Raw genomic sequence first — 18821 nt, 5'->3', positions numbered from 1 at the left:
AAAGGCAACAGAGCATCCAAGTCACTGCAAACGGGACATTCTGATTTTGGAGTGGCACACTCTTTTCAGCCTTTATTTAATGAACCAGCGAATTCAAGGTACTGTTTAAGCACATTATTTGTGTCTTGAGCGCTCTGTTACACTGTCAGGTTTTAGTCACACCGTCTGAATAATAAAACTGACAGAAATCAAAGTTTATCTGAGCATAAACATGGAAATGATGCGGTGTCAATTTGTGCAGCAATTCTAATGGGGCCACTTGTCCATTTCCTCTTCTCATACAAGCTGATACCCTTAAAAAAGCAAGCAAAAGAGAAGCAGAGAGGATGAGCCAGGGAATGAGTACTGAAGCACCTACCTTTAAAGCAAAGAGTGAGACAGGGCACAAAGGAGGCCTGCACTCCATGAGCGCACAACTGTGCAAGGATGTTCTGTGCTGGGGATCAGGCAGTAGTGGGGGTAAAGGAGGAACGTTTCAGTTCACACGGCAGCAGCCCTCAGAGCTCTTTGGGAAGGGGGAGAGGAGGCCAGGAACAGCCTCAGCTGCCATTCTGATGCACTTCTCTATGAGGATTAAGCCTCCATCTGGACTAAAGTAAAACACCACCAGCACTGGCCTCTCTAAAACTCCCTGCGATGCCAGCAGTGGCTGACGGTGCCTGGACAATCCGCACTGCCAGCAGTGCTGCACATCTGCCAGCCTGGTCCTCCCTCCCCGACATGAGAGCTCAGTTCCTCTCCTCTGGCCACCAACAACCAAACGGAAACAAAACTCTCGTAAAACAATGGACATGATGAGAAGGAGGCAACCAAAGTGACAAAGAGAGTGAGTTCAAAGGAAACAAATGTGTATTACAGAAGGAGTTATCGTCTCCCTTTTATCAAAGGGGAGAAGATACTGCTCCTTTTGCAAACAGTCATCCCACCAGGAACAAAGAGGCACTGAAGAAAATCCAGCTCGTGTCCCTTCCAGTCCATTCCTCCCTGTTCACGCATTCCTGCTGAAGTTTTACAAGCTGGTATATGAGATACAAGGATCAGAAGAGACTGTGGTCATGCCCAGCGCTGTTTTACACAATAGCTAAACCTGAATCAGCCAAGACTCCTGCAAACCTCACATCACATACCTCAGCAAGAATTTTCTTTGAAAGAGAAGCAAAGTAACTTTGCATAAGTGACTGATCAAAGCGGCACATCGAGTTATTGTTCATACGACACCTCCTTTTGTTAAGGTGACCTCCAAATGAAGCACAGGCCCTCAATTGAGCAATCAGAACACCCAGCACACTGCTGAGTGACAAATAATTCAGAATCTAAATGCATCTGTTTAATATCTGAAAGATTATCTTACTTTATAGCACACAAACAATCAGAGGATCAGAGTAATTGTTTCACAAGCACAAGCCCTCTTTGTTCCTGTAATCTACTAACCAGGAAAAGCATCTGACCTGCACAACAAACAGAGCAGATTAAATTGTTAGCTGTCACACACAAGATAAAAGGGAGAAGTCATTTCTGTGCCTCTAGTTGCACAGGCTGAATTCAGTTCCACAACACAGCCAGCCTTGCCAGTTCCTGGCATTATAAATCCATTAATCAGCCTATACCCCTCCTGAAACAATCCCCTACCTCACATGCCTTTTAAAAACATCTTTCTCATGACGGATCCCTTTGTCTTGTGGTGTCTGGACACTGAGGAGAAATTAAGTTCATATTTTCAGGCTTTTCCCTGCAGAGCAGCTGAGCCAAGAGATATAAAACACACACTCCTCTTTTTCTAATAAAGAATGAGGGTATCCCCTCCAGAAGTCAGGGCTTTCAGAAAACTGCAGAGGTCTCTGATGAAACATTGGCACTCATCAACAGGTCATATACTTCCCTGACATGGTGGAGAAAAACCAGTGGTGAAGTTAATTTTGACACAAGAGTATCATTGTGAATGACATTTACAATAAGCCTTAAATTAGGTTATAGTTTTGTAGAGTTTTTATATGAATTCATGATACAATTAAAAGGCAAGAAATTGATTTTTATGTATGACAGAGAACAAGTGGAGAACTGTAGAGAATTGTATCTTTACAAGAGTCTGCATAAACCAGTCAGAACCAGTCACAACAGATTTTTGTCCCAAATCAAGTGCCTCTAATTCAAGCACAAACTATTGGGCCCACTCTAGACACAAAGGGTATATCTCTGCAGCCTGAAATATCAGTTTTAAAAATACAAAAAGCCCAACTGATATTTTCCAGCGAGACTAGCTCAGAAAGTTCCAGCACTAAGACAATATTTCAGCAGAGTTGTCTGATTTACCTTTTCTTTTCTAAATATATATATATATAAATATAATTCTATAGCTCACAAATTAACAGGCAAGAAAGTTTTGATTATCTTTAATTGAAATTAAAAGTACAGAGTATCCCTGCCCATCTCCACTCACTAGAAAATTTCAGTTACCTGTAATGCCAACTCGGTCCCCTCTTTTGTGGTTATAGTTCATATCGGTAGGGTACCGGGAACTTCAAAACTTCTCTGAACCTGTACTCTGCAGCTGAGCAAACTCAAAATAACACAGGAAATCTGGGCCACACAAACACATAGAAAAAAAAGTTCTAGAATGAACTTGTAGGATTTCATTTGGGTCTAAGCCATTTTTCATGCATTAAAGAATTTGTACATGTGCACAGAAGCAGCACTTCATCGAGAAACAGCACAAGCTGAGGAAGTTGTGTTTGAGAACTTCAATTTCAAATTAAATTATGGGCCAAACTATTTATTTACTTACCTATTTAGAGGATCTAATTTCCTTCAAAATTAGTGTTATAAGATGCCTCCTGCTCTATTCTGTTCTCCTGTATCAGTGAAAGAAAGCGGTTCATGAAATATGCATGAATGCCACCCAGTAGAGATGTTATTTACTACAGATTCGTGTCATTCCTCTGACAAAGGGAAGGTACCTGCATCTGGTACCCCATACCCTCCTGGAAGAGTCAATGGAAAGAAACAGGGCACAGATCAGAAGGAACTGGATTGGGGGAATCGTGTACTAAAAATACATTTTTCTCTCCTTTGACTACACAGGGAGTTTAGGGCAACTGCCTCTAATTCAGGCATCATGCTCAGAGACATGAGATGAAGCCCAGCACAAGCAGTTTCCCGAGAGCACCTGTACGCGCTCCATAAGCAGGGACTTCATCTGACTGAGAGGGACAGAGTTGTCAGAGAAGTCTCAGATTCCAACAACCATAAATGTACACACAGAGAACATAACACAAAAGAAAAAATCAAAATAACCGGAGGGAATAGTCTCGCTGAGAGCTCCTAGTCTTGTCAGCTATCATTTGACTCAAAAGACTACTCCAATTTTTTTCCACAAATGCCCTATTATTTACACTACATTCAGATTTTGGAGGGACAGGCTCCATTACTAATCAAGTGTTTTACATGTTCTCCAGCTAAGATGTCTTTCCTCCATAAATCTATGTCTATTATTTATCTCCATTTTTCAATGCAAAGTCTGTCCAAACATGTCATTGAAATTCCATGTCCTTATTTTAAATGAAGGATATGTGTTACACGTATCATTTTTAATGAGATCTATACTAAACTGTGTCTATAGAATAATCTCACATAACTAGATTTCCAACCAGCAATCAAGAAGCTATCTTAAATGGCCTCTCTAAAAATGCACTTCAAACTCAGAAGGGTATATAGTTCATAAACTGTGAGTAGCTACTACACTGTTATGCAAATGTCTTTGCAGGATAGGAACTGTAAACCATAAACAGAGCAGGTTTTTTATTCTTTTTTTTATTTTATTCTCCCAGAGATTTGTTAAAAAAAAAAACAAAAACAAAACAAAAAAACCACAACAAACCACATATCAAACCCCCCCATATAACTAGATAATATGCAAGAACTGCCTATTATTCTAAAGTATTCAGAACCCAGGTTTCTGAGAGAATACAGAAAACCTCACATTTGTTTTAATCACCACTACAGATTCTACCTCCTAATAATCTGCCATGAAGAAATGGAAAGTAATTAAAGACAACCTTTAATACGGAGAGAGAAGACAAGAAAATTCAACAAAAGGTAAGCATTCTGAATGAACACTGAAAAGGGAAGAACAAACTTCTCTTCTATTTCAATTTAATTAAAAAGATTTTTGCTTTTTCCTTGAAAAAGTGAAATAAGAGAAAAATACTTAAAAAATTATTATTCTAACTATAGTTAGTTATAATTAAAAGCGAGCAAAAATCACAGTGTAGTATTTAGCAAACTGCATTTCAGGTAGTGACCGTTCAGCTGGAGATTTATCATACACAAAATTAAACCCCCCCAAATTAACAATAGAACGCATTTTATTGATTAGTTATTAGTTCCAGCCCAGTCTTTGCTGTGATCTCATAAATTCCCGAAAGAAAACCATATCTTTAATTTTTTTCCTGCTGAATGTGCTCTTCCCTGTCATAAGCCATTCATCTCCTGCTGCTGCTATTATCTACTGGAACGGTTTTCACGCAGGTGGTACATGTATTGCCACGCACAGGTCTGGCAGCGGTTTGACATGCAGGGTAGGTATTTCCTACACCTTTCCTTCTTCATTATGGAAGATCTGTAGTAAGGTTTGTTCCCATACTATGAATTACGTGGTCTAGAAAGGAGTTTGACTGTAGGTTTGGGGTGGCCCTATACCACTCTTTACAAGAAAACCTGTTTTAAAAAGCTACTCATGGGACTGTCCGGCTTCCTACATCAATCCCATGAAACCCCCATCTCACCCCCATGCTCCAGGCTGTACCCCCTCATGCAACACACCCTCCCATTTCCTCTCTCCTGAGGTAGGAGGATGTATAAATCTAATCTTAGCACATTAAAGCTTCCAGCTATTTTATCTTCACCAGAACTTGACTCTATTTTCAGTCATTTAAACCACATTTTTCCTAACAAAGACCCAGACCTCTGGGAAACAAGGCCCACATTTGCCCATCACAGCTGTCATTCACTCAGGTACTCAGCACGTACCATCACCAGGGACAGGTCCAGGTCATGAAGGAGAAGTACAGAGAGCAACCTACAAGTGCCAATTAGTGTTCAGATTCAAGCTGACTCAGCTTCAGTGGCGAGACACAGTCCAAATTTTTTGTGTACCAGCAATTTTCTCCTTTCTTGCACCTATCCTCTAGCTATTACCTTGCTTCACTATTAAGATCTTTTTTCTTTCTCAACTCCAAATATAGCTACTGCTTCCTTAGGCTCCTGCTTTTTCTTACTTTTTGTATTACAGGCTAATGATCTGTCAACTAATATTAAATTATTTGCTCTCCTAATTGCCTATTTTCAAATAATAGATTGTGAAGAAAGGTGGCTACCTTAGCACTTTCTCTATATATTTCAAAAGAAGAAAGAATTGATACATTAGAAATGAGAGGCTCAAACCCCAAGAGAACCCTAAGTCCTATTTATTACTCACAAAAATATTTCATCCACAATATTCAAATATTTTACAATATTTCTGTAGCATTTATGTTTTCATCCCCTTCCAGTATCAGTTACTTTCATTCCAAAGTCTATGAGGTTTTCTCATTTTCAGATCAAACATTCAAAGCATCCTGAAAATTTAATATCACCATAATGCTCTATTTTAAAACAAACAGAAAAAATAAAAATGATTGAATCCACTGATACTTTTTCCACCTTGCGAGAATTCTTCCTGTATGCCAATAAAAAAAAAGAAATCCAAACCACAGACAGCTGACCAGGTTACCCATTTGAGATGAGTTCTGCTATACGACACAGGGGCTACACAGATAATATACTCGAGAACTCGAACTTTCCAAAAGTTAAAGAGTGCCAGCTGATGAGGGTCTCCTTTTATTGCAGGGAAAATACAGAAAGCAGAGTGCCAATGGGAACCACACATACAGGTAACAAGGTCCCCTACCTGTCTCCTCCAAATCCTGTAACTATTTTTCTTGGATGGATTTTTGCTCATATTTTCTTCAACTCTTCCTGTACTCTACAATGGATCAATTACACCAGTGGAGTACTCTGGTTACCGTGAACCTCTGAACAGACTATAGGTGGAAAAAGACATGGAAAAACACTGACTAAAGACCTGCTGGCAACTCAATAGAGACACAATGGAGGGAGCCAAATAAAGCTCCTCTCTTTCAGACCTTTCAGATTCACAAAACAAATTTGCTCCAACACTGCGCTGAGAGTTTTGTCCTCATTTCACAAACATGCTGCAGTCTAACAAAAAAGAATGTGTGGGTTCACAGAAAGAAAAATGAAGCCTTGCATTGTCACAGGGCACTTGTGGAGGCAACAGGAAAATGCTATAACGTCAGTTATAGTGAAGTTGTGGTGTTAGAACCATTCAGAACAGTATTCCTTTTTGCTCAACCTTTACCTCTTAACTCATGTGCTTCATCAAGTAAGCTGTCTCAACAGAAAAATCAAGATTGCATGACATAGAGTTAAACGTTAACACTAAATATTTATGATTTCCTCAATGAGATAATCAAAATTCCTAAAAGAATTTCATAGATTATAAGTACAGAATGATAGTTCTATCAAAATTACCTTCCTGGTAAAAAGTAAAACTCACTCTAAAGGCTAATGACAAATGGATTAAAGCAGAACGTTGTTCAGCTTTCAACCACTTTTTTTTAATTATTATACTCTAAAACACTCAGTAAAGATTCAAAGGATCCTCAAAGTTCTTAGCAATGTGTGACATAAACACAGAAAGCTGAAGATTTCAGCTATGCCTAATATTTATTTCTCAAGACAGACAGAAAAATAAAATAGAGAATTAACCAACCAGACCTTAAGCCAATGTAAGTAACCTAAAACCTTTAATGTCTAAAAAAATTCAATCCTAATGTAACTTTCACATATAAAAACCAGATAACTTTAAATTTCGTTTTGAACGACAGTTAATTTTTTAAAAAAATATCTACATCTATCAAGAGTTAACAGTAACTGACTATAACTTCTCAAAACCTTAATCACAAGATACTTAATCCCTAACCTAATGACACAATGAAGAGACGATGGCAAAACACTTGCATAAACCAGCCATTCTGTCCTTGAATCCATAAGCATGACGGCTGACCACCACTACAGACCACATGAGTGGCAAAAAGATGATTTGACAGCACAGGTGCAATGTCATAACGAGATGTGTAGCACAACCTCCTCAGTGTAATGTCTAATGCCAGGTCAGGGTTTGCCATTTGCAGAGAAAGGGAATGCCTCTGGTGCTCTTACATAAATGCTTCATTCTCATGAATTTTCATTTTTCTTTTTCTGTTGTTGTTTTTCACGCGTTTATAGTCAAGAATGCCAAGATCTGACTGACGTTGCTAACAGCACTGTTGACCTCTGCATAAGTTTGTGGGAGGGCACATCACACAGATGCCCACCGCTCTATGCTTGCCTTCCCGGTAGCATACAGTACTTTCCCAATGAAGGGAAGTGACCACAGTCATACCTCATGACTTCAGCCTGAATCATGGGCTTGTGCCTTTTCCAATGTGCCTACTGGGACTGAAACTGTTAGTGAAAAATAAGCACATATTATTAGACAATGTCTTGCTCACATGTTTAGACTCATATTTTCTAAGTGACTAACAATAAAACCAGATAGACTCCAACATTAAGATTTAAGACATTACCTATTAAACTGAGAAAAGCATCTTTCATTCTGTCAGAAACTCCAAATTTGCTATAGTTGCCTGGACAGCACCAAATCAGAGGAGTCACTGGGAAAATAGGTTCCACATCGATGTCCTCCAGCTCCCTTAGTTTTGGACTGGTTTATAGATTTCTTCCCTCTACACAAGCATTCTAGTCCATATTCTACACAGGTTTTGGTGAGCAGCCTTTTAGAGCAAGTTTTCTTTGAAGGAAGGAATGAACTTGAAAACATAATTCTTTGAAACAGAGGCAGGTACTGCACAAAAGAAATGGCTAAAATGATTTTTAAAATTATTTCCAGTCCAGCCCCAGTGAACAGAGTTAAAATCTCACTAGGAGTTAAGCGGCACCAATATGAATTTGAGTTTTTGTGTTATCTGCAAAACGGGATGCCGATTCTGCTCATGTATGTCATTAAAAACAAAAAAAATATATAAAAAATTTAGTTCTCTTTTCCTTCTTAATGTGGTAGCAGGGGAGAAAACTTCCACGCGGTTCCTTATAGCTGACTGCAATTAATAGTGATACCTTCAGGAATTTCCAACAGCTCCAAGAGGTCTGACTACTTGCACAGCTCCCTGAGCCACAGGAGACCAGCCACGCTGCAAGGTCGCTGGCCACCAGGCAGGGTCAGGATCCAGCAGAGTGGATCAGCTGCCTTCTTGCCAAGAGTGCTGGACAGACTATCAGGTAACCAGGAAAAGCAGTAGGCCACCACCCTCTGCTCCTATATTTTTGCCACAGTTTTCCAAGCCACTTCATCCTTTCCCTGTGAGCTGAAGCCAGATGTAATACTGTTTTTACTGCCAGGGAGAATAATAAAAGAGATGCCATTAGTCTTTAATTTAAGGTTTACGACACAGAAAATTTTAATGGGAGTTAAATTAACTATTGACATTTATCACGATAATTTGTTCTGCAGCCTCTGACCTGCAAGACAGTAGCAGGATAATAAAGGCTTTGGTACATGGCTGAGCTGGGAGAAGAAACTGTCAGTTATCAGATGCGAGTAAGCAGCCTGTCAGATGCGAGACTTCTTGTTTTACAAAGAGAATCCAGTGGCGACTATTTTACCTTTGAGATATGTTCACACACAAACAATCACATCAGCTTTCATATCCATTCATTTCACAAGTGTCTGCAAAATGAGGTCCTGAAAAGTCTTTTCAGAGGAAGAAAGCTAAATTACTACTGACTATCATGGCATACAAAACAGCCTGCGTGACATCCTCATGAGAAAAATGCTTAAAAACTTTAAAGATGGTTTACAGATGTAAGTGTAGCTTCAAAAATGCTTACTATATGAAGCAATTACATTTTAAACAAATTTTAGGCAGAGTAATACAAAGTAGATCTGAGACAAGAAGAGACAGAGTCTTTTTGACTTAATGGTTTATTTCTGAGTGTACTGTGAGAAACTGGAATACCGTGGCTTTCCTTTCAAAATCATTTTTAACACCAGCTATTAATGACACATTGCAGGCAGGCAGGTCTGTATTCATCCAATGTAATTTCACTGGATTTTGCATCATGGGTAGGTAATTGTAAATGCATTTTTTATATTAATAAAAGGATAATACCACAGCATATAACTGCTAAAAGCCTCCATTCTGGAATTTTCTAATTAAAATGTTGGTATCATATCAACATGACAGAGCTTGTGCAGCCCAGGAGCAAAAATATGCTAATAAATATTCTCTTCTTACCATACAACCCCTGTGGCTTTGAATTCCTGCAGGAAGCCTCATCTATTAGCACGACTCTACGCAGGACTTCATACCCAGATCCTTGCCCAAAACTGTTCTGTAACAGTACGGCCCCGTGAAAGCTATCAGCATAAACTGGCTTGGACATCACAGGGCAGGGTAACCATGGTATGTTAGCCGACTTTTTCAAAGGAACATTTTCCCAAAGAATGGAAGCAAAAGAGACAAATTTTAGCACTAAATCCTATGTTTAGGCACCGAGTGGCATTTATTTAAATATACCTTTTCCTAATTATAGTCACGGGGAGAGGGACGAATGATTAAGCCAATCACACAGGCCTTAATTAAACCAAATTGTACTCAATTTAAGAGAAGTTTTGCTTCTTTAAGAACTCAAGGCTTAGGCATTTCTTCCTGCACCCAGCAGTTGATCATTATTTTTTCCCTTGAAACCTGATTAATTGCTCATATAATGTAACTTTTTTCCTGGCTTGTGTGACTGAACTCTTTTTCATGTGTGTCTCGTCATTTTTATTACCTAACTCAGCTATTGGCAATAGCATCATCCTGCCTCAGCAATTTCTATAGATTAAATAAATGTTGCATGAAAATGTGTTTCTCTCTATCTGTTTTAAATTTGTTGCCTTTTAATTTCAATATCCCTGTGTTCTTTTGTTATGAGAAAGAGTAAAAGCTGAGCATTTGATTGAGCTTCTCCATACCAGTTCATATTTCGTTCACTGCAAACATCTTTTTACTGTGTCCTCCTTCTTTAACTAGGTCAGGCAAGTCTTACACATACCTTTTTGCTTGGTAGCCCCTCTGGCTCTAGTAATTTCCATTGGCCTCTGAATGTCTTCTATTTCTGCCATGTCTTTCTGCCATAATGCAACTGGAACTGCACGTAGCATTCTAGGTTAGAAGAAAGATGCATTATGTTTAGATAATGCCAATTAAATATTTCCTACGTTATTCTGTGTCACTAATATATCCCACTGCTTTGCTTGTTCCAATTGCTACTGCAAACCCTGTCCCTACCCCTGCTGACCTGACCCTAGGTGTCTCATGACCCTCTGTCTTCTGTAAGTCAACCTATTTTAGTGAATTCATTCGAGAGATGAAAACAACAAAGCACTCCAGCTCGGACTGTCTTTTACAGCTTGTGTTTTACCACCCCACCTACAGAGAGCCCATGGCTCTGGCTGTGGTCTCTAGGCATCACCATACAAAGAACAGCGATTACTTCACCCTGGAGCCACTGCAAACCCAGACCCTGCCCAGGCAAGCACTGCTACACATACATGTTCACAAGAATTAAGTTACACCTGCGTCCAGAAGCCTGCTAGGATGAGGGTCACATTTATTTCTGTTCCTCAAATTTTGAGCTGCTTATTCTTATGCTCACTATGTGGCATCTGGTCTATTTACATCATTTCCTAAGGTACTGGTTATTTCTGTTATGTAGGTGCCCATTTCTCTCAACATATAAGTTACCTTTTCTCCACTAACAAGGCAAAAATGTTACTATGATTACAGCTTCTCTGCCATAAATTATTTATTGCTTTCAAGAGCCTGTTTGCTTTGAGGGTAGGGAAAAAAGGCCGTTAACCTAGTGAAGGAACAGCCTATGATCCTGTCAGTAGTTTTCAACACAGATTTGTATTTTTTTAAAAAATTAATTCCAATACTCTCACAGTATTGGAAAATGCACAAGTATTTATAGTTTTATTTAGGAGTGTTTACTTTTAGGTTAAGACGCTATTTTCTCAGGCTGCTTGAATTTTTTATTTGTTTTCGATTCATATTTTGTTTCCCACAATGGGGTAGATAAATGCAGAAATGTATATAGTATGCTGCGTTTAACTCCTTTGCTGCCCTCTGCTAAACATATTATGATATAGTATTTACATTCAACACACCACTGCTCCAGAGTTTAAGGCATAGCCTAAAGGATCAGTAAGGCCTGTCTTATACGGATCTCTAGCAGCGAGCCCAGCACTAAACTTGAGAGTGGAAATGGTGTCAGCAGCAGTAGCTGCCCCCCAGCCTGCCCACTGAATTCATGGCTGGTCTCATCTGGTACGTGTGGACTTCAAGATCCTTGATACTGCTCAGTTCTCAAAATTCCAGAACATCTTCTAAGCAGTATTACAATGAAAATGTTACATACAAATATATATCTTAAAAATTTTAATTATTTTTCTTAAATTCCTTTTATCATGAGAATTTTGGGGTAGGGGGTGGTGTTACTCTGGTATTTTTGCTCATCAATAACCCAAGAGCAGCTAATCCACTGCATTTCAGATACATCACCATATATTTCAGATACCACAGCTGGAGATGATCAGATGTTCATCATCTGATGACAGATCATTTGTAAAAGCAGAACCTTAGCTATGGAGTAATCTACCCAGAGAGACAACACTTGGCTCTATTGCACTTCATTCTTGGAGACCAAAATCCACACATTGTTTTTGAGGAAACCTTCCCTAGAAATAGCAAGCCGAATATAACAAGAAAAAAAGAGAAAAGGAAGTGTAAAGTCATTGACCTCATTCCACTATTACCTCTCATGGCTCTTACTCACATCTAGTTTTGTAAGGCATTTCAAAATGCTTCAGTGAGAAATCCTTTTGAAGTATCATGGACTGGATTAGATCTGTAGTATATGATGAAAATGAAAGACAGGTACCTATAGAGAAGAAAATGCAATTAGACACAGGTGCCCAGCAGCTGTCTGAGGACTGAAGGCATATATAATTGGGGAAGTAGACAGCTAGGCAACATCTAAAACCATCCATCGAGATGTGGACAGCTTACTGTAGCAAATAGGCTTTTCTGCTCTCCTGTGGCCTCACTTCGCTCAGGTTTTGGGGACAGGAAATCAAGGCACGTGGACTAGGAACGAGCAGTGGCACTCCCTGGCCAGACTGGCAATGCACGTGGTCAGGAAAGAGACAGAGATTTCAGAGTGCACTGGGGATTGCCATTTACAGGGTTTTTTCCTCCTTCCTTAGATTACTTACAGTTTTGGTTTAGCCTAAGGTACTGGGAGGGTACAGTTAGGTAGGTAGACATCTAAGGCTACAGAACTCGAGCAGCAAAAGGATGAAAAATACCACTAGAAGCAGCTCAGCAGGCATGGACCACAGCAAAGAACTGAAGAAACATCAGGCAAGTGTGTATGGGGCCGCTTTCTTTACAGAATAACCACCACACTGAAAAGCAGCATTTTGGACCTTCTTCAAAAATGATGAAACGGTGAAGTTAAACTATTAATAAAGGAACTGCTGCAATTCTTGAAATTATTGTTTGTTTCATGAACTTGTATTGGTTTTATGCAGAACTCTACCAATACTTGTTCTGGAAAAACCCTCAGATTATGTTTTTAACAATTTTGTTTTAAAATACAAGAGAAACTTTTTGAACACATAGAATATTTTTTTTCTTTTGGAAGAAAAAAAGCAGCGTGTTGACCAAACAGGAGTGAAACAGAAGTGTTTCTGTGGCTCTCCACCTGCTGACTGTTGCTGGTTTTCTTTCATAAATATTCACAATCCACTAAAGTCCTCTTTGTAGATCTAAGAGTGGAATTCTGGGGTTAGCGTACGAAAAAAATATATTTGGATACTGCAGAGAACAAAAGAAGCCTATCATAGCTGCTGTCTATGGCAGCTGTCTTCTTTTTTTTTTTTTTTTTTTTTGTCTTTTTCTTTTTTTTCTGGAAAAGAGAAAAAGGCATTTGTTTTTTGTGGAAATAAACATACAGTTGCCATCCGGAAACAAACAGGTATGAAGTGGTGAAACCTAGCTCTCTGGGGCAAGTTCACACTGTATTGCATTACAGACACCCAGGCAAGTCCCAAGTGACTTGGTGCACCAAATGACACAGCAAGAGCCACACAGAGGCTTCCTTAAAATCATATGAAGACAGTGAAATGGTGTTGATGAGCTGAACTCATTAGTTCTTGTTCAGCACTAGGCATACGTGCCCATAGTTCTTCACGGTAGCTGCTGGTACACTGCACAAGGTAGTCACTAGAAAAGTGTCTGTGGGAGAAGCATTTAATACTAAGCAGTTTAACTGTTCACACCAGTGCCACCAGGGGAGCTTCATCACTGGTTTCAGTGGGAGCCAGTTTATGCCAATACTTGCAGCTTGTAGTCAGTCCACCCTACAAACACAAACATTTAGGATCAAACCTTCTCAGCGTGAACAAATGAAAATGTAAAAAGGAATAGAAGATGGGAAGGACAGCTCCAGCTCAGCCACCCCGCAGGCAGCAACAATCAGGCGGGACACCTATTTGAACAAACTGCAGTTATTTGGAAGACGAGATTTCATACTGGCTGTCAGGAAGGTAATCTCCTCTCTACAGCAGACACTGGGAATACCCTCCACACTGCTTTGTTCACCATCAAGAAGAAAAAGTTCACAGCCTGTCCCTGGGTTGGTTAGCATGTAAGAGATGCTGGGCAGGATGACCAGAAACTAGAAGTCAAGATACACAAATGGATAAAAAAGGAAGTGAGAAAGCCAGCTCAGGAACTTTCTCAGATCCTTAAATGCAACAGAAACACACAACCTGAAGAGACAGATGATAATATATTTCTTAACACAATCTTATGGAGGAGGTTGCCTCATTTGCTGAATGACAGAGTGGGAATGGAGAGTCTTAGGTCCTCTACCTTTACAAACACAAATCAGTCTGGTTTATAGCCCAAAGAGAATACAAATAGTAATCGTGCAGTAATCACTTCTGCACAAACACCTCCTTAACAAAATGGATAAATCGGTATTATTCATTTGAACTAACAGAAATGAAGAGAATCTCACAACTTCATTGTAAGAAAACACTGTCATACAATCAATCTCTCCCTGCTTTGTAATCAATAACTTTGCTCTGCCTTGGTTTTTCTGAACTGGCAGGAGACCATTACCTTGTGACAACATTCTTCCATTTACATCTCACCTCTTTAGAAACTGTAGAAACACTCCACTGGCCAGATTTTACCAGTAAATATTGATTGAAGATAAAAAAAAATCCCAATAGCCGTCCTCATTTAAGCCATTTAACTTAAGCAGAAGCATGCTTCTTGAAAGAGACTTATTTTAATGAAGAACAGTATGACAGAAAAAAATCCTTTGTAGAGTTAAAGCATGCTTACTGCTAAATAGCCTCTTTGTATAATTAGGATTTGCAAAGTGGCAAAACACAATCCAATTAAGCAAGTTAGGTTCATGTGATTAACATCAGACTGGCAGTATTGCTCTCATAGTTCATCAGTAACTTTACTAATTAGGACATTGCTAAGCAGAGACATCTGACCTTGCCTCAGCCAGTTCAGATTATGGTTTACCCTTCTGAACCCTGCGTCAGCCCCACTGCTTGCTGCTTTCCTTTCTTTTCTTGCTGGTGGACACTTTCCTGTGATATTTTGTTCCTTTTGAAAGTCATCCTAGCAGTCATCAACCATCATCAAATAATTAGTGCCCCTTTGTTCACTGACTGAAGAACAAAAAACTGAAAAAAGATAAAAGAGCTTTTAACAGGGATATTTTTCTGCTCATACTCTGAATACACTACAATATTAAAATCAGAGCAAGGCTGCATAGAAAAGCAGCCAGGAAGCAATTTTAAGTTTCAAGTAGCAAAAAATGGAAATTATCTTTGCTGGCCAAATAGTAACCGCAAGTGGAAACGGTGTCACAAACGTTGCTCCACAGCAGCACAGCCGGGGAAACCATATCTGTGATTCCAGTCCTGGCAGCATCCCTGACCCAGGCAGGACAAAAGGACAAACCGTAGTCACAGATTGCTTTGCTTCATCTTCTGCTGCAGGCAGCTTCCTTTCCTACGCTGCTGTGGGTGTGACTGCAGCACTTCTTATCAAGGGCCAATTATTTCTGCTAAGTAGAAAAACGGAAAGAAGATTTTCTGGATTCTGTCTTACACATCATAGCTTTGTGGTTAGGTGGCCTTAAAATGACAGCCGACAGAATAAAATAGTTTGGAAAGCACATGCAACTTTGTGATAGTGATGAAGCAGTAACTGATAAACATAATATAGAAGCTTTTAAGTATCAAAAGAAAATACTATGAATTTACATTTTCTCTAAAGCAATTCAGCAAATCATAAACTGAATTGATTCATAATATATAGAACTTACAGAGCACAAAGAACTACTATTTGAATCACTTTTTCCATTTGATGCTAGAATTCTTCTCTATATTCTTCCTAGCAATGACTGCTAAGCTACAGAAATAAAAATACTGAATAAAAATTAACTGTAGATCTTCAAGGATAAACCCCCATGGCTCAATGCCAGTTACAACCAAAATGTACCTACGACATTAAAAAGATGTTAATAAACCTGTTAGGAACAGGGAGACAAACAATGAATTAAGCAAATTAGCGGAAAAATGAAACCTCTAAATACAAAAGAAAACTAATTATGGGATTAGAAAGGATTAAGTGACAGAGCCTGAGATGGCAGGGAACTTTACTCAATAGTTCTTCAGATCCCTGTTTGTCCTGTGTTTCCAATCTTTCCAGGAAAGATTCTAATGGATTTTACTGCTGCATAGATCTCTCAGCAGTCTGTTTAGTTTCTTATCTAACCAAACTGTTTTACAGCCCATGCAAATAATATTCCAAAGAAAGTACCAGCAGCGCACCGTGCTCTCCATTCCATTCCTCCCTCTGCTTTACGCTGCTGTATTTCCTCTACTTCTTGGGCTATATCACTTTAGCCATTAGAAACACAAATACCAAGGATGCTAAATCTTGCATGGACCTTGTAGCTCGGCTCCCGACTAACTTGATGCCAGTGAGTTAATCTTTACTTGTTTTCTAGACCAAGGCATATTCTCAAATACTATGGCAATGCCTCAAAATATTGCTGCAGTAGTGAAGCTTGTCAGAAATCCACAGAATCTTCACAGGAAAAAAACAGATCAACAAAATTTTAATCCATTCCCTCTGCTCTCCATTAATATTATCAAAACAGCATGATAAAGGCCAATTCCAATTCTAGTTAACACCTGGATGCAGAATTCAAGTGCAACAAGTTGTACTTCACTCACATTTCAGTGATAAAGAAACTGCTTAAGCTAAAATGCTTCGCTTGCATTCCATCAATTTCTCTAATAAATAAGTCAAAACAAATCACTCTGCTTTTCAGACACTTGACTATACACTTTGAAAGTATTCAACAGTTTAACTTCCAGCAGGGGAAATGTTTTCTTAAACTGTGTCCTCACATACACAAATACATACCCACAAAATAAATCTTGGGACGACAGTGAAAAGAAAATTAATTTCAGTCTGGAGAACAGCTGAAGAGATAGACATAGGTAAGATGATGTACTAAACTACTTACTATTTAATGTGGGGCTTTTTAAAATATGTTCTGTGCTGCGTATACCAGTTGATGCTTACTGTCATGAATGCTGGCAGATGATGCTGTTTGGGTGAGTGAAACGATCCCAGAAGCTACCCTTTCCACAGACACCCATACATAAGGATTATAGGGTGAAGGTTTTACTGCACACCTTTGCTTGCAAGTTCTTTAAAGGATCACAGCACTTGTATGTCAAGCACACTGTGGCTCTTTCTGTCGCCACCAAAGAGCAGAATTAAGGCTGGTGGATCCATTTACACTGCGTTTTAACCTGGAATTTCATTTGAGTTATATCTTAAGTTAAATCATTTGACCTTATATCTATATGATTTATTAGAAAATGCATTTAGCATAATTAAACCTAGACATACAACTTTGTTTTAGATCATAGAGTTACAGTTAGGAGATAAGCCAGTCTAAGAGGTTTTAAACTGATATTTCAAGGACACTGATCCCAAGCCTACCAACCCACACCATTTGCAAGAGGCTTCAGGTCAGGCTTACAGTCATCAGGACTTCAATAACTTCACCCAAGACAACCCAGGAAAGAGGGGATTTGAAGGCTGCCAGGGATCTACCTTTGGCCGAGGTAACTGCATACACAAATGCAGGCCAACTAAGGACCAGGTAGGCCTTCATAAAAAAAGAGAAAGCTGAAACCATCAGTAGGAAAAAAGGGACCCTTTTTGAGCCACCTTTCAAGAGACATCCTTACAACAAACTGAATGGAAGTAGGATGAAAGACTGCTTGCTTGGATCTGAAAATATGGTTCTAAGACAACGTAATACAACCAATTCTTAGACTATCAAGACAAATCACTCCTTAACTGGGATCCAAATATATCAGTCCTTCCCATAGTGTCTCCGTGGTGTTCCCCTGTTTCTGGTCCTCTAAGCAGAGTGATGACTCCTAGATTTCTTTTTCTTTATGCTCACATTATCTGTGATTTTCTGACCTAGATCACATTGTTGTAACTTTTTCTTCCCCTTCTGTAAAAAGCAGGATTTTGAAAGTTTGGTGGAAAGAGTCTAATCCCTCTGTGTCCCCAACCGTTCCACTACCATCTGCGACAATTGCCACAACTAACGACCTCGCACCACCACATCTTCCCCCTCTCACCAGTTCCATGGTGAGCTCTGGTAGATGGAGGGTGATGGGTGGCCTGGTACATGGCAGAGCCTGGGAACACTGTTCAGAACCATGGTTTCCAAGAAGGGGTATATGAAACCCATCATCAATCCACCTGAAAGGGAAAACTCAAAGAACTGAAGGAACAATACATAGGGACTGGACTTTGCTGAGATAAAAATAAAGGGTTGGAAAATGGAAACTTCACTGTCAATCAGGTTACAACACACAGTTTACCCATCCCTAAACATAGGGCTCTCTTACGCCTCTCCCCATTCCCCAGCATACCGCTCAAATCAGACTTTCCAGAGGTACTTTCTGCTCCCTATTGCTGCTCCACATAAACAACAGCCTTCTGCTGACCCTCTTATCCTCACATTGGGCACCACTGCCTGACAAGCCTAGCAGCTTTCTGGCTATCTCCACAGAAGCTATAGTTTGGCTCCTTCCTTTGACAAGAATTCTAAAATACCCAATTTCTATATATTCATTTTTCAATTCATTATTCAGATTTATTCAACCATAAATCTGCTTGAACAGGGTTCCAGAAAAAAGAGGGTGTGGACAGGAGAGGGAGGGGAAAAAAAAAAAGAAAAAAAAAAAAGAACTGATAGTAACCCTAACCACGTACAATTTCCTACCATGGGTGACACTGCTAAATGAGGATTTGCATCTGAAAAGGAACTGTTGAATTAATTTTCATGAAATACAGTCCCTAGTATGGACACCACTGACCTTTCACCTAGATATCAACTTCACAGGGAAATATTTCTTTGGCACCACATCTTGAGGTAACCAAGAAAACCTCATATTTTCTTGTTACATTTCCACTTGAGATTTTCTGCCCACAGATGCAACTCCTATCTCCAGATCT

General features: G+C 39.4%; 1 protein-coding gene across 1 annotated transcript in view; it reads right to left on the bottom strand.

The window, feature by feature from the left end:
- The window catches only part of SLC7A11 (solute carrier family 7 member 11), a 113777-nt gene extending 101319 nt beyond the window's left edge, over positions 1–12458 (bottom strand). The window contains exons 1-2 of the mRNA XM_056322276.1: positions 12001–12458; positions 10216–10325 (exon numbers count right to left, since the gene is read on the bottom strand). The gene's annotated coding sequence lies outside the window, so the exon portion shown is untranslated. The remainder of the gene's footprint in view (positions 1–10215; positions 10326–12000) is intronic.
- Between the last annotated feature and the right edge of the window lie 6363 nt (positions 12459–18821).

The sequence above is a fragment of the Falco biarmicus genome, chromosome 1 (assembly GCF_023638135.1).
Source record: "Falco biarmicus isolate bFalBia1 chromosome 1, bFalBia1.pri, whole genome shotgun sequence".
Lineage (NCBI taxonomy): Eukaryota > Metazoa > Chordata > Aves > Falconiformes > Falconidae > Falco > Falco biarmicus.
The sequence above is the reverse complement of the archived record's forward strand: the minus strand, read 5'-3'. Positions and strand labels throughout refer to the sequence as shown.